This window comes from Girardinichthys multiradiatus, chromosome 14 (genome assembly GCF_021462225.1).
Source record: "Girardinichthys multiradiatus isolate DD_20200921_A chromosome 14, DD_fGirMul_XY1, whole genome shotgun sequence".
Taxonomy (NCBI): Eukaryota; Metazoa; Chordata; class Actinopteri; order Cyprinodontiformes; family Goodeidae; genus Girardinichthys; species Girardinichthys multiradiatus.
In genome coordinates, this window is record NC_061807.1 from 7,369,529 (window position 1) to 7,384,050 (window position 14,522).

Below are 14,522 nucleotides of genomic sequence, written 5' to 3' on the forward strand. Positions count from 1 at the left end.
TCTAAAGCATCGGATTCTGTAGATCATAGCCTTCTCTAAGAAGGTCTTCAACAGATGGACATTAGTACCTCTGTACTGAACTGGCTTTCCAACTAACTTAGAGAACCCAGTTAGAGTTTCTAGATAAAAACAACCCTGCAGCTTTGGAGATACATGGTTGGTTCTTTATCTAAATAGTGATGAGATAGATCTAGGTCCAACTATGGTTCATTATTATGCAGATGATGGTAGTTATACAGCGACATCATCCTTACAAGTAGCAATAGACTACATTCAGTCTGCATCTGACCTTTCTCAAAGTTCTTTGGCCAAACTAAAAGTGGTAATTAATACTATAGTATTATATTGGTAGGTTCATGTAAAGAATTAGGAAAAACTGCTTCCCAAACAGTTCCTGCTTATGAATGGAATGACCTGCAGAACGTACTTCATTACCTTCACCTAGTCATTTTAAACAACTTTTAAAGACAGGTTTGAAGAAGAGAGTCACGGATTTAATTAACTTGTTAATTAAACTCAGGACGTCCTTGCTGCAGTGTTAACTGTCTCAGTGCAGCCTCGTCTTGTGTTTTCCAGTCTATGTAGAAGTGAATGAAATGTTTGCTTCCTTGGCTAAAAGAAGAGAAATTGTGTCTCAATAGAAAATTCTGTTCAGGACAAATTTGTTCTAAAGTGCTGCAAACAACCACACTTGAAGAACAAGATTAATCCAATGCTTCTGTATCGGGACAGAGGGAAGTCAGGATGAGTAAACATCAGTGATCTATTCAGATTTAAACTTGTCCTAATGAGATGGACACCTTATGAAAAGTGCCACTTTTGACCTCGTCAGTTCATAAAATATTTTCCTTGGGGGCCCAAAAAGATGTTAGACGGGTCTTTGTGTTTTTGGTCAGTAGTGGCTCTGGCTGTGGAACTCTCCCCTGAAGGCCATTTTTATAATTACTTCTGAACCACAAAAACTGAACTTAACTGAGGCAAGTACTTTTTTTAAATGAGGATCTAGGTTATTTTGTGGCCTTCTGGATGACTCGTTGTTGCTCTAGCAGAGTAGATTTGGTAGTTCAGCCTCTACTGGGAAGGTTCTCCACTGTTCCATGTTTTCTCCATTTGTGGATAATGGATCTTCCTGTGGTCCTCTGGAGTCCCAGGCCCTCAGACATGGCTCTCTAACTCTTTCTAGACTGATAGATGTCAGAGAGACTGTTTCTCATCTGTTCTTGCACTTCTTTAGATCAGAGATCATTATTTGTGTTATGACAACAGTCCTATGACTGTCCCCTCTTTGAACTGCCACCTTAACATGGTGGAGGGGTTTGAGTGCTCGAATGATCCTAGAGGCTATGTTGTCTGGGGCTTAAATGTCCATGGTAGGGTCTCCCATGGCAAACAGGCTCTAGGTGACGGGTCAGACAAAGAGCGGTTCAAGAACCCCTCATGACGACTACAAAATCGAGGCACGTGACGTCGCCCGGTACGGCGGAGCTGGGGTCCCTCCCTGGAGCCAGGCCTGGGGTCGAGACTTGTCGGAGAGCACCTGGTGGCGTGGTTGCTCCTCGCGGGACCCGGCCGGGCCAAGCCCGAACGAGAGACGCAAGACCATCCCCCAGTGGGCCCACCACCTGCAGGGGGAACCGTGAGGGACCGGTGCAAAGAGGATTGGGCGGCGGACGAAGTTGGAGACCTCGGCGGCCCGATCCCCGGATGCTTAGGCTGGCTCTAGGGACGTGGAATGTCACCTCGCTGGGAGGGAAGGAGCCTGAGCTTGTGCGGGAGGTCGAGAGATATCGACTAGAAAAAGTTGGGCTCGCCTCCACGCTCAGCGTGGGCTCTGGAACCCATCTCCTCGAGAGGGGCTGCACTCTAACCTACTCTGGAGAGGCCCACGGGGAGAGGCGGCGGGCTGGGGTGGGTTTGCTTGTCGCCCCCCAGCTCAGCCATCTCGTGTTGGGGTTTACCCCAGTGGATGAAAGGGTCGCATCCCTGCGCCTTCGGGTTGGGGAGAGGTCTCTGACTATCATTTCGGCCTATGGGCCGAGTGGTAGTGCGGAGGACCCGGCCTTTTGGCGTCCCTGTCGGGGTGCTGGATAGTGCTCCTCCCGGGGACTCCATTATTCTGCTGGGGGACTTCAACGTCCACGTGGGAAACGACAGTGACACCTGGAGAGGCGTGATCGGGAGGAATGACCTCCCCGATCTGAATCCGAGCGGTGTTTTGTTATTGGACTTCTGTGCTAGTCACAGATTGTCCATAATGAACACCATGTTCAAACATAAGGGTGCCCATCAGTGCACTTGGCACCAGGACACCCTAGGCAGGAGGTTAATGATCGACTTTGTTGTCATATCATCAGACCTTCGGCCGCATGTTTTGGACACTTGGGTGAAGAGAGGGGCTGAGCGTTCCACTGATCACCACCTGGTGGTGAGTTGGATCTGCTGGGGGAGGAGAAAGCCGGACAGACTTGGCAGGCCCAAGCGCATAGTGAGGGTCTGCTGGGAGCGTCTGGCAGACCCCTTGGCCAGGGATGTATTCAACTCTCACCTCCGGGAGAGCTTTGACCAGATTCTGAGGGATGTTGGAGACATAGAGTCCGAGTGGACCATGTTCTCCGCATCTATTGTCGATGCTGCCGCCCGTAGCTGCAGCCGTCTGCGGTGCCTGTCGCGGCAGCAATCCCCAAAACCTGTGGTGGACACCGGCAGTAAGGGACACTGTCAAGCTGAAGAAGGAGTCCTATCGGCTGTGGTTGGCTTGTGGGACTCCTGAGGCGGCTGACGGATACCGTGAGGCCAAGCGTGCTGTGGCCCAGGCTGTGGCAGAGGCAAAAACTCGGGCCTGGGAGGAGTTCGGTGAGGCTATGGAGAAGGACTACCGGTTGACCCTGAAGCGATTCTGGCAAACCGTCCGGCGCCTCAGGAGGGGGAAGCAGTGCTTCACCAACACTGTTTACAGTGGGGATGGGGAGCTGCTGACCTCGACTGGGGACATTATCGGGCAGTGGAAGGAGTACTTCGAGGATCTCCTCAATCCTGCCATCACGCATTCCCTGGTGGAAACAGAGGATGGGGACTCAGGGTTGGACTCTTTCATCACCCAGGTTGAAGTCACCGAGGTGGATCTTAAATTGAGCTCTGAATTTAATGGGGAGCCAGTGCAGCTGGATGAGTAACGGTGTGGAGTGGGAATACTTAGAAGATTTTGCCAGAAGTCTAGCAGCAGCATTCTGAACAACCTGGATATGTTCCAGGGAGTTTTTGCTAAGACAGGTAAATGAAGCATTACAGTAATCCAAACGTGAGGAAATGAATGCATGGATAGTAATCTCAAGTTCAGAACGTGACACAATGGGACTTAACTTATCAAGGTTACGTAAATGATAAAAACAAGAGTGAACCAGAGTGATAAACAATACAAAAGTTTTTAAACCCTAACAGTCCCTCCTTTTTTATCACGAATAAAGTCATGATTAGATACATATAAAAGAAAACACTGTGTGAGCGAAAACCCACGGATGGAAAGCAGATTATATTGTGGGGAAAATACTCACACGCCCCTCCGCCCAAGGTGACCACCAACCATGGTAGAGTACAATAATAATAAAACAATGTATTAAATCAAAGAAAACAAAATGTAATAAAAGTAAAAGAATTAAAACAAGCCTTGTTCATGTCATCATTGTACTTTTTCTCATTTCACTTAAATAGCAACTTCTTTCGATCTTCTGCTATAAAGTCATTTTATGAAGTACAATTATGAGTACACTCAGGCATCAAAGATATCATCATAAGAGTAGTGGTCTTTATTTTGTAGCTTGGTAAAATAAACCTTTTCTGTGTCATCATAGTCATCTGTTTTTGTGTTCAGTGTGGTGTCAACTTGAATCAATGCTGTATATGCGACTGTGACTGATTGAGTTACTATCCTTTTTTACCATGTATTTGCAACATGGGATAATACATATTGACAAGGTGCACAGGATGATCAGGAATGCTGCTATGGCAAATAAGAAAATTTTAACCCAATTCATCCATCCCCCTTGGAGCATCCAGTCTAGCCAAGAGGAGCTGGGAGTCGGGTGGTCGTGTGTCATGACGTTTTGCAGGTTACGCAAGTTATTCAGTGCTCCTGTTATATTTGAGGAATGTATATTATCTGGCATATATGTGCAACAGGTGTTGTTCAGCAAAACGCAAACGTCCCCCGTTGATGCTGTTAGAATATCCAAAGCCATGTGGTTCTGAATTATCATGGCTCGCATAGCGCTCATTTCTGTGTTTTGGCCCTCTTCTACTATTATGGAGTTATTCAAAAACAGCCCTAATCAGTAGCCTAAAGTTTCCACACGCAGCATTAGTTTCCCCACACCTAGCCAAGGAAGGAGAGATAGTATCATTTTATCATCTTTTGGCCAAAGCTTAAATTCATCCGGGACATTAGTTCCCCAGACAGAGTCGTGTGGTTTAATTTCTATGTGTCTCTTTAGCCTTTTGGGGAAGGTGGGTATCATCGTTACCTTACTGAGTATTATAGTGTAGTCAGATGTGAAAACTGGAGCACACACCCCATACCAATTCGGTGGTAGTATGAAATAAGCGTTATTCCCGCATAACCAAGCTACCCCCTCAACCCAGTATGTTCTGTTTTGGTTGTTATTACCATTGGGGACCCATGTGCCTCCACACTGCGTGGTGTTACCCATATAGATAGAAGAATCATTTTCTTTTTTTCTACTCAAACAATCGTGGTGGAATGTGTTTCCGTTGGCATGTGCTTCGAATGGTGTGGCTCTTCCCTTATTACTGATGTGCAGAGGCTGCCATTTCTCGGGGTCACATGTGCAGTTATGTGGGTCACATGCATATGCAAGAGAATTGTTGTAATATGTGTATGTTTTGTTGTCCTTGCCAACCGTTTGGATGCCTTCTCCTTCTGTCAGGTTCTGACTGGGAACAATAAAATATGTAAGCTTCGCATACCCCCAGAGTCCTATTGAAAAGGCACAGGCTGCTTCTGTGAAATTCATTTTTCTCACATACACTGTAGGGCCCTGGGAATGAACTGGCATGATAGAACATACATAACAGTCTGTTTTATTTTGTGCTTTAGCTGTTTCATACACATAACGATACCAATAGTTCTGCAGAAACAGATGTCCTCCTCCTTTCTTTAGGGGTCTGAGATGAGAGCCTCCGGTGTCCATCTGTTCTCATGTGATGTCGTATCCTGTGGATCCTGCCTTAAACAGAGAAAGAGCCCTGCTACCAGAATTAGGCTCAGGCTTATCAGTCCTGTCCACATGTTACAAAAAGCCATGCTAAGTTGGGCACAGGTCAGTTGTTTTCTTCACCGGTTTGAGATGCTGAGCCCTATGGGTCACCAGCCCTTTTGTAGCCGGTCTTCCCCTGTTACCCCGTCGGTTGGTTTGGCTCCTGTAATGGTGATATTAGCTTACAGTGGCTCTTGTGGATCCAGGAAGGTCTCTGCGATTTTTAGAGCTGTTAGTGTTCCAGCTGGGGGGTGCCCCAGTCCTTCCTGTGGAGCGTCTTCATCAGGACCAGGTCTCCAGGCCTTAGGTTGTTCTGTGGAATAGGAGCAGAATTTACTGGCAGACTACTGGACAACTGTGCTTCTTTTGTTTGTAACATTTTATTCATCCATTCAGCTAATGATGTTTCCTGCTGTGCTTTTCCTATGTCATCCATTTCTGATGGCAATGGAAAAGGTCTGCCATGTACTATTTGAAATGGAGTGAGACCAGTTTGATTTGGAGTTATTCTCATCCATAGTTTAACCAGGGATAGGCATTCAGGCCATGGCCTCCCTGTTTCTTCCATTGTTTTCCTTAATCTATTTTTTATTGTTCCATTTGTTCGTTCAACCAGCCCAGCAGATTGTGGGTGGTAAGAACAATGGTTTTTTAACTGAAACCCTAATGCTTTAGTGTCACGGTTCTGTCACGGTTTACTTGGAATTGGACCCAGAATGCAGATGAGCAGGCAGCGTGATGGTAGGTGAAAAAGATTTAATAACGAAAACTCACTCACTACAGGAGGCAGGAACAAAACAAACGGGCAGGCAAGACAGGTATGGCATGATCATTACGGACTCCCCTCCGTAATATGGAAGTGGACTGAGGACAACTCTCAAATTATTGTGGAATTTTCTTAACAAGTGGAGACAAGTTGACTCACAAGAAGAGAAAATCCGGACTTTGTCTTTATAAGTTTTATTCAAAGGCATTCAGCGTTTGAATGACTCTGTCACCGAGCAAGTCAGTTAAGCAGAGCCCCGATCAACATTTACACACAGTATTTATACCAGAACATGACAGTGTTATCTCAACTTCAAAGAGTCTGTGTTTTATGGCCCAGACCCTCCTTGGGTTCAGAGGTGACAAAGTTATCTAGGAACAAACCTAACTGCTCTTTCAAAGGCATCACCCTAATTGATGGGTCTTAACCACTAAACTTCTGATAATGGCTTTTACAGCTTCCTCCTCTAACACAGATGTTCTGAGGAGTCAGGTAACCTAAAGGTCATACACTTTGGAACACTTAATAAAATAATTTCCATTACACGTACCCTCCAGCTCTTCAGCAAAGCTTTCCTGGTAGCATTCACAGTTATTTCTGTCATAAAACAGTGTGACATGTGGTGGGTCAGGGGGAGGAACATAGGGTGCCACAGTGGAGATCCAGGATTTCCACTGAAGGAAGGAAGAGAGAACACCTCTGCATGCTGGGGTTTCTGGGTGTAGCAAGACCCAGTAAATGTCAGCCTTAGGATCGGGCAAGGGCTGGATTAAATACTGTCCATGTGAAAAAAATATGTTGCTGCCACATGAGAGTTGGGTGCCATTAGGAAGATGCACCTGCACCACACAAAATGGTTGCGCCCATTTTGATCAACATGTCTCTGCCCAGTAAATTTACTGGTGTGTCTGCGGACACTAAGTAGCTGTGGTTCAAAATTTATGATGGGGCTTACAGTTTATTTTATATGGGTTCCAGCACGTCACGGGGTTAAGGGGAATGAAATGGCGGATAATATGGCTAAGAAGAGCGCCAGTAGGATAATGGTTGACATTAATGTTAGGTTTAGTGTAAAAGAAGTAAAAGGTTTAATAAAACAAAAAATGGAAGAGAGTTGGCAGAGGTTATAGGAAGAAAAAAGGAAAGGATGTTGGTTTAATAAAATACAAAGGAGAATTGGAGAAATGAGAAAAACAGAAAGAAACAGGAGAGAAGAGACAATTATATCATATCTTAGAATAGAACCTTATTTATAAAAGGAAAAGATCAAACAGGGAAATGTGAGTGTGGGGAAGATAAGAGAATAGAACATATTATTTTACATTGTAGGAAATATCAGGTCCAGAGGAAGAAGTTGGTTAGGAATCTTAGTAATATGAAAATGAAATTAGACAATCTATTGTTGATTTATTGCAATAGATTCAGAACACAGAGGATATCAGGCTATATTCAATTTTTTTTAAACAGTGTTAGTTGTATGATAGGATTTAGTGTATGAAGGGGTATGTATAAGTATGTATAGATGTCATGTGGTTCACACTCCTTACCAGTTGGTGGCGGTAATGCCTCCTTCAGTTGTTTGCCAACCGCCATTATAAGAAGAAGAAGAAGAAGAAGAAGCATCGTTTGTCGGCCAGAAGGCCAGGGCTGGGATAAAGGAAAACGATCAAAGTGTTTCCCTACTGGAAGGACAGTTATAGGCGCGAAACTTCGATCTGAAAACGTTGGTCTACTTAGAACCCCACAGTGGTAGAAATTATTTACTTTTGGAAGTGGCAGTAAAAGGCATAAACTGGTATGTGAATGGTTCAGAATGGATACACAGGAGGATAATATGGACTTTGATGAATGGACGCCAGTAAGTAGAGGGAGAGGACGCGGAAGAGGTAAAGCAGAAGAAGGAAAAATGTTAGACAGCCAAAGGAGTAAAAGAGAGCTGGAAGAAAACAGTTCTGAAGAAGAGAGAGTAGTTAGGAGGAAAATCGGAAGGGAAGAATGTAAAATAATATTAAAGATAAAAAATGAAGAAGAAAAAGAGAACCTGAGTCCTATTTCACTATCTAGAGAAATTAAAAAAAAGATAGGAGATGTTGAAATGGTGAAGGTCTTGAGAGATGGAAATATACTGGTGTTGTGTAAAACTGAAGAACAAAGAAGAAAGGCTTTACAAGTGGAAAACATTTGCAAGAAAACAGTGACAGAGAGGAAGATTATAGGAGAAGATAAAATCATTCGGGGGGTAATTTATGGCATTCCTATGGAGGAAGATATAGACAAGTTAAAAAAAAGCATTGTTGGTGCAAAGATAACAAATCTCAAAAGACTGACAAAAAATGTAAATGGTGAAAGAGTAGGAAGCCTGTCAATTTTAATAGATTTTGAAGAAAAGGTGTTGCCACAAAATGTTAAAATAGGATATCTGAGTTTTCCTGTGAGGCCTTTCATTCCTCCACCATTAAGATGTTTTAAATGTCAGAGATATGGTCATATAGCAGCTGTCTGTAAAGGAAAACAAAGATGTCCAAAGTGTGGAGAAGATCACAGAATTGAAGATTGTGGGGAAGAAGTGCAGGAAAAATGTTTCAATTGTGGAGGGCAACATAGAGTTACATTCGGGGGATGTGAGGTAAGGAAGAAAGCAAAAGAAATCCAACAAATTAAAATGACTAAAAACATAAGCTATGCCGAAGCAGTCAAAAATGTACAGAAAGAAAGATCAAGGGATGAAGGTCAAATTAGGATTCAAGATTATCAACAAAGAAAAGTAGAATCAGAGGAAAATGTTACAATGTCTGTGGAAAAACTGATATTATTCATAGCTTATGTCATTAACTGCACTGAACAGGCTAAACACAAAACAGAAAAGATTAAAATAATAGTCAGAGGAGCAGAAAAGTTCTTAGGGTTTAAAGAAGGATCTTGGGAAAACATTAATAAAAAGTTGGAAACAGATGGAAGGCAAGGAGGAACCCCAGCTGATAGAAACATATGATAATATTACAGTGGAATGCAAGAAGTTTAATCGCTAATGGACAGGAATTTAAAGGGTATATAGATGGAATTGAAGAAAAACCAGAAATTATATGTATACAGGAGACATGATTAAAGCCAAAACTAGATTTTGTGTTTAAAGGGTATAATAGTATCAGAAGAGATAGACAAGAAGGAAGTGGAGGAGGATGTGGAATATTTATAAAAGAAGGGATACAATATCAGATATTAGGAAAAGGCAAAGAGTTAGAATATATAGTAGTTGAAATTTACAATAAAAAGGAAAAGTGTAAAATAATAAATTTTTATAATCCATGTAAAATATTATCATTTGAGTTGATGGATGAATTAATGGGATACTTAGAAGGAAAAGTAATCTGGTGTGGAGATTTTAATGCTAACAGCACATTATGGGGAAAATGTAATGATAAAAATGGACAAGTTATTGAAGAAATAATGGAAATAAAAAATTTGGTATGTATAAATGATGGAAAAGGAACAAGAATTAATGTAAAAACAGGTACAGAGTCTGTGATTGATTTAACAATATTATCAAATTATTTAGCTAATAACTGTGAGTGGGACATTGACAAAGATACAACAGTAGGTAGTGATCATTACCCCATTAAAATCATAACAGGAATATTAATAAATAACAGGAATACAGGATTATATAAAAGATGGAACTTTAATAAGGCTGATTGGGAAAAATTTAAATATTTAAGTCAAAAGAAATTGGAAGAAATAGATGAGTCAATTGATATAAATAGTTTAAATATAAATATCTGTAAAAAAATATTACAGGCTGCAGAAGAATCAATAAAAAAAGGAGGAAGAAAGAACGATAAAAAAATTGTGCCATGGTGGACAAAAGATTGTAGTGAAGTAATAAAATTAAGAAATAAAGCATTTAAAATGTTAAAAAGTAACCCAATTTATCAGAATTTAATTGAGTACAAAAGAAAGCAAGCAAAGGTAAGAAAGATCATTAAACATACAAAAAGAGAATATTGGAGAAACTTTTGTAATACCGTAGGGAGAGAAACAAAAATTGATCAAATTTGGAAAACGATTAAAAGAATGAAGGGTATTAGAAAAGAATATGGATATCCTATATTAAAAATAGATAATATTACTATAACGGAAGATAAAGAAAAAGCAGAAATATTAGCTAAAACATTTAGTAAAATTCATAGTTCAAATAATATTAGTGAAGAGGGGAAGAAAGGTAGGGAAATCACAAAGATGAAATATAAAGAATTAATGCAAAATTATGTAGATACAAATAAATTAATAAATTAACCATTTACACAAGGAGAATTGAACTTTGTTACCAGGAAAACAAAACATACATCACCTGGAAAAGATCAAATTTACTATACGATGATAGAACATCTTAATGACAAAGCAAAAGAAAAAATATTAGAATTATACGATAAAGTCTGGGAGGAGGGAGAGCTGCCACAGAGCTGGAAGGAAGCAATAATTATTCCAATAGTTAAACCAGGAAAAGATAACACAAAACCAGAAAATTATAGACCAATCGCATTAACATCAAATATTTGTAAAATAATGGAAAAAATGATTAATAATAGATTAACATATTATTTAAATATTAATGGATATATATCTAGAAATCAAAATGGGTTTAGAAAAGGGAGAAGCACAAATGACTCTGCATTATGTTTAGAATATGAAATTAGGAGAGCACAAATAAACAAAGAAAATGTAGTAGCTGTATTTTATGATATAGAAAAAGCATATGACATGTTGAGGGTTGAAGGATTATTAATTAAATTAAATAAAATGGGTATTACTGGAAAAATGTTTAACTGGATTAAAGATGTTTTATCAAATAGAACAATACAAGTAAGAATTGGTCAAGAATTGTCAGATAAATATATAATAGATAATGGTACTCCTCAAGGAAGTATTATAAGTCCGTTATTGTTTTCTATAATGATAAATGATGTATTTAAAAATATTGGTAAGGAAGTCGGTTGCTCACTATTTGCAGATGATGGAGCTATATGGAAAAGGGGTCGTAATATCAAACTTATTGAAAAGAAAATACAGGATGAGATTATTAGAATAGAACAATGGGCAAATCAATGGGGATTTAAATTCTCAGTGGAAAAAACAAAACTAATGGTGTTTACACAGAAAAGGAAAAGAGAAAATATAAAACTAAAATTATACAATCAAGTTTTAGAACAAGTAAAAAATATAAAATTTTTAGGTATATGGTTTGATGAAAAAATTATATGGAAAGTACATATAGAAAGAATCATAGATAAATGCAAAAAAATATTAAACATTATGAGATGTATGGCTGGTATTGATTGGGGAGCAGATCGAACATTAAAAAGAATTTATACAGGATTAATTAGATCAAATATTGATTATGGAAGTATAATTTATGGATCAGCAGCAAACACTCATCTTATAAAATTAGACAATATACAACATCAAGCTTTAAGAATTTGTACAGGAGCAATCAGAACCAGTCCAATAGCAGCACTTCTGGTAGAGATGGGAGAGATGCCATTAGATCTAAGAAGGAAACAGTTAGCAATAAATTACTGGATAAACTTACAAAGCAATAATCCGGATCATCCCACACGTGATATTTTAAAACCATGCTGGGAAAAAGAAAAAAAACAAGTTAAGAGTTTTGGTTGGATTATCAATAACATAGCAGAAGAATTTCAAATATATGAAAAAGAAATAAGTTTAATGTTGCCTTTGCCAGTAGTGCCACCGTGGCTGTTACCAGAAGCAGTGGTGGATATGGTGTTGATGGAAAAGAAAAAGGATCCAAAATGTAGATTAGATTCAAGTATAATACAAGAATATATAAACAATTACTATCATTATGTCCAGATTTACACAGACGCATCAAAAACAGATGAAAAAATAGGAGTAGCATTTGTAATACCAGAATTTAAAATAAAAGTAGGAAAAAGAATTACAGATGGATTATCAGTATATTCAGGAGAATTATTAGCAATATTGTTAGCAGTGCAGTGGGTGGAGGATATAAAACCATTAAAAACAATCATTTGTTCAGGCTCAAGTTCAGCATTATTAAGTTTAAAACATAATCATTCAGAGGGTAGACCAGACATTTTGTTGGAAATAAAACTTACTTTATTTAGAATACAAAGAATGGGATTAATATTAGTGTTTTTATGGGTACCAGCACATGTAGGAGTTGGAGGGAATGAGAAGGCGGACAAGATAGCAAAGAAGGCAACACAAAACAACATTAGTTTTATAATAAATATTAGTAGGTCAGAGGCTAGAAATATAATTAAACAGAGAATCAGGAAAGAGTGGCAAAAAAGGTGGGATGAAGAAAAGAAAGGAAGATGGTTTTACAGAATCAACAAGATAGTAGGAGAAGTAAGAACTGGAAGAAGGAGCAGAAAAGAGGAAAGATTAATTACAAGATTAAGACTAGGACATACAGGACTTAATTCTACATTGTTCAAGATAAAGAAACATAATACAGGAAAATGTGATTATTGTGGAGAGGAGGAAACAATAGAACATGTAATATTGAAGTGTCAGAAATATGAACAAGAAAGAACAATTTTAAGGAGAGAATTTGTAGGTATTAAAGAAAATTTTATATTGAGAGATACTTTGCAAAGAAGTTTAGGTAGCAAACATATTCAAATTATAATTAGATTTTTCAAAAGCACTAAATTAATAAATAGAATTTGATTGTTGTAATAGTAAATAAGATTTAAAACCATGAAGAACCACACTCCATACCAGTCGGTGGCGGTAATGCACATCTTCAAGTTATTTGCCAACTGCCAAAAAACAACACAGAAGAAGAAGAAGCGGCATCGTTTGTTATTGGTCACGTGGTTTACCGCATTTACAAGCATTGAACCTTTTTACTCTGTAAACTCCTCGAAGCTTTGCTTCAAATGTTCCATCTCTAGAGTTTGGATCGAAGCCGAGTTATAACTACTCAGTAACTGTTAAAGGATCTTTTGAAGAGAAGCTAACAACAAAGATGTGGAGACAGCAGCTCAAACGGTGGCAGAGTGCAGCAGTGGGAGAGATTTCCCAAACAGCTAAAGAGGACAAAGAAGATCAGCAGCGTCTCAACATCCTGGAGGCTGATTTCAACCCTAAAGTTCTGCTGCACAGATTAGGTTTGTATGTTTTCATGTCAGTTACAGTTTAGGAACATTTTAGGTGACTAATGGATTAGCTTCTTAAAGTCCAAATGTTCACCATAGACTTAAAACGGTAAACGCTTCGTCACTCGGTGGGAACGACCCACGTCCGCCATTTTGAGTGGTTTGTTGTCCTTCGACACCGATACAAGTTTGTTTAGAAACTAATTAATAGGGCTGCATGATATACCGCGGTGAAGTTAGTTTAAAGTTGGACATTGGATATTCAAGCTCCGCGGAGTTAGCGGCATCTAGCTGACGGTTGATCCGATTCAGGCACTCAGATTTCGGCTAGCTGCTCTCTGTTGCTCCCTCTTCTGACCCGCGGTGGTTCACTTAGGGACCGTCAATAAGTTTCCGAACCAAACAATCGTGGAAAATAAAAATAAATAAATTCCTGCTCTGTCCCTTCTTGTAGATGGCTTCACAGTTGCATCTCCACTCTAGTCTGTTGTCCAGGTGAACACCGAGGTATTTATACTCCTCCACCTCCACTTCTTCTCTCATGATAGAAATAGTTTTTGACTTATTCCTGTTTCTCTTAAAATCTACAATCATCTCCTTTGTTTTAGTCACGTTCAAGATGAGATGATTGTTTCCACAACATGCCACAAAGCGATCCACCACCTTCCTGTACTCAGCTTCTTGTCCATCTCTGATCCACCCCACAACTGCAGAATCATCCGAGTATTTCTGCAGATGACAGGAGTCTGTCTTGTACTGAAAGTCTGAGGTGTACAGAGTAAAAAGGAATGGTGAGAGTACCGTCCCCTGTGGTGCTCCTGTGCTGCTGACTACCTGGTTAGACTCACAACACTTCAGTCTCACAAACTGTGGTCTGTTTGTCAGGTAGTCTTTGATCCAGGAGATTGTTGAGGCCTCCACCTGAGTCTTCTGGAGATTCTGACAAAGGAAATCAGGTTGAATTGTGTTAAATGGAGACGTCAAAGAACATGATCCTCACAGAGCTGCTCTGCACAGCCCTTCAGGACTCTAGGGCTGACATGATCTGGACCTGCAGCCTTATTCTGGTTCTGTCTTTCCAGTTTTTTTTTTTTTTTTACTGACTTCTTGAGACACACAGGTGGAAGAAGGGAGGCAAAGGAAGCATCATCATCTTCTGATTTGGTTGAAGGTAAACATGTAGAAGCAGAAGGGTCCATGGCTGAGGTGGAAGAAAAGATATTTGAGGTGTTACTGGACAGCTGTGGGTCAAAGGAGGGTGGAGGTTCTGTTTGGCTGTGAGCAGGAGAGGAGGATGCTGAGCTTGTTTCTGAACTGAACTTATTGAAGAATGTG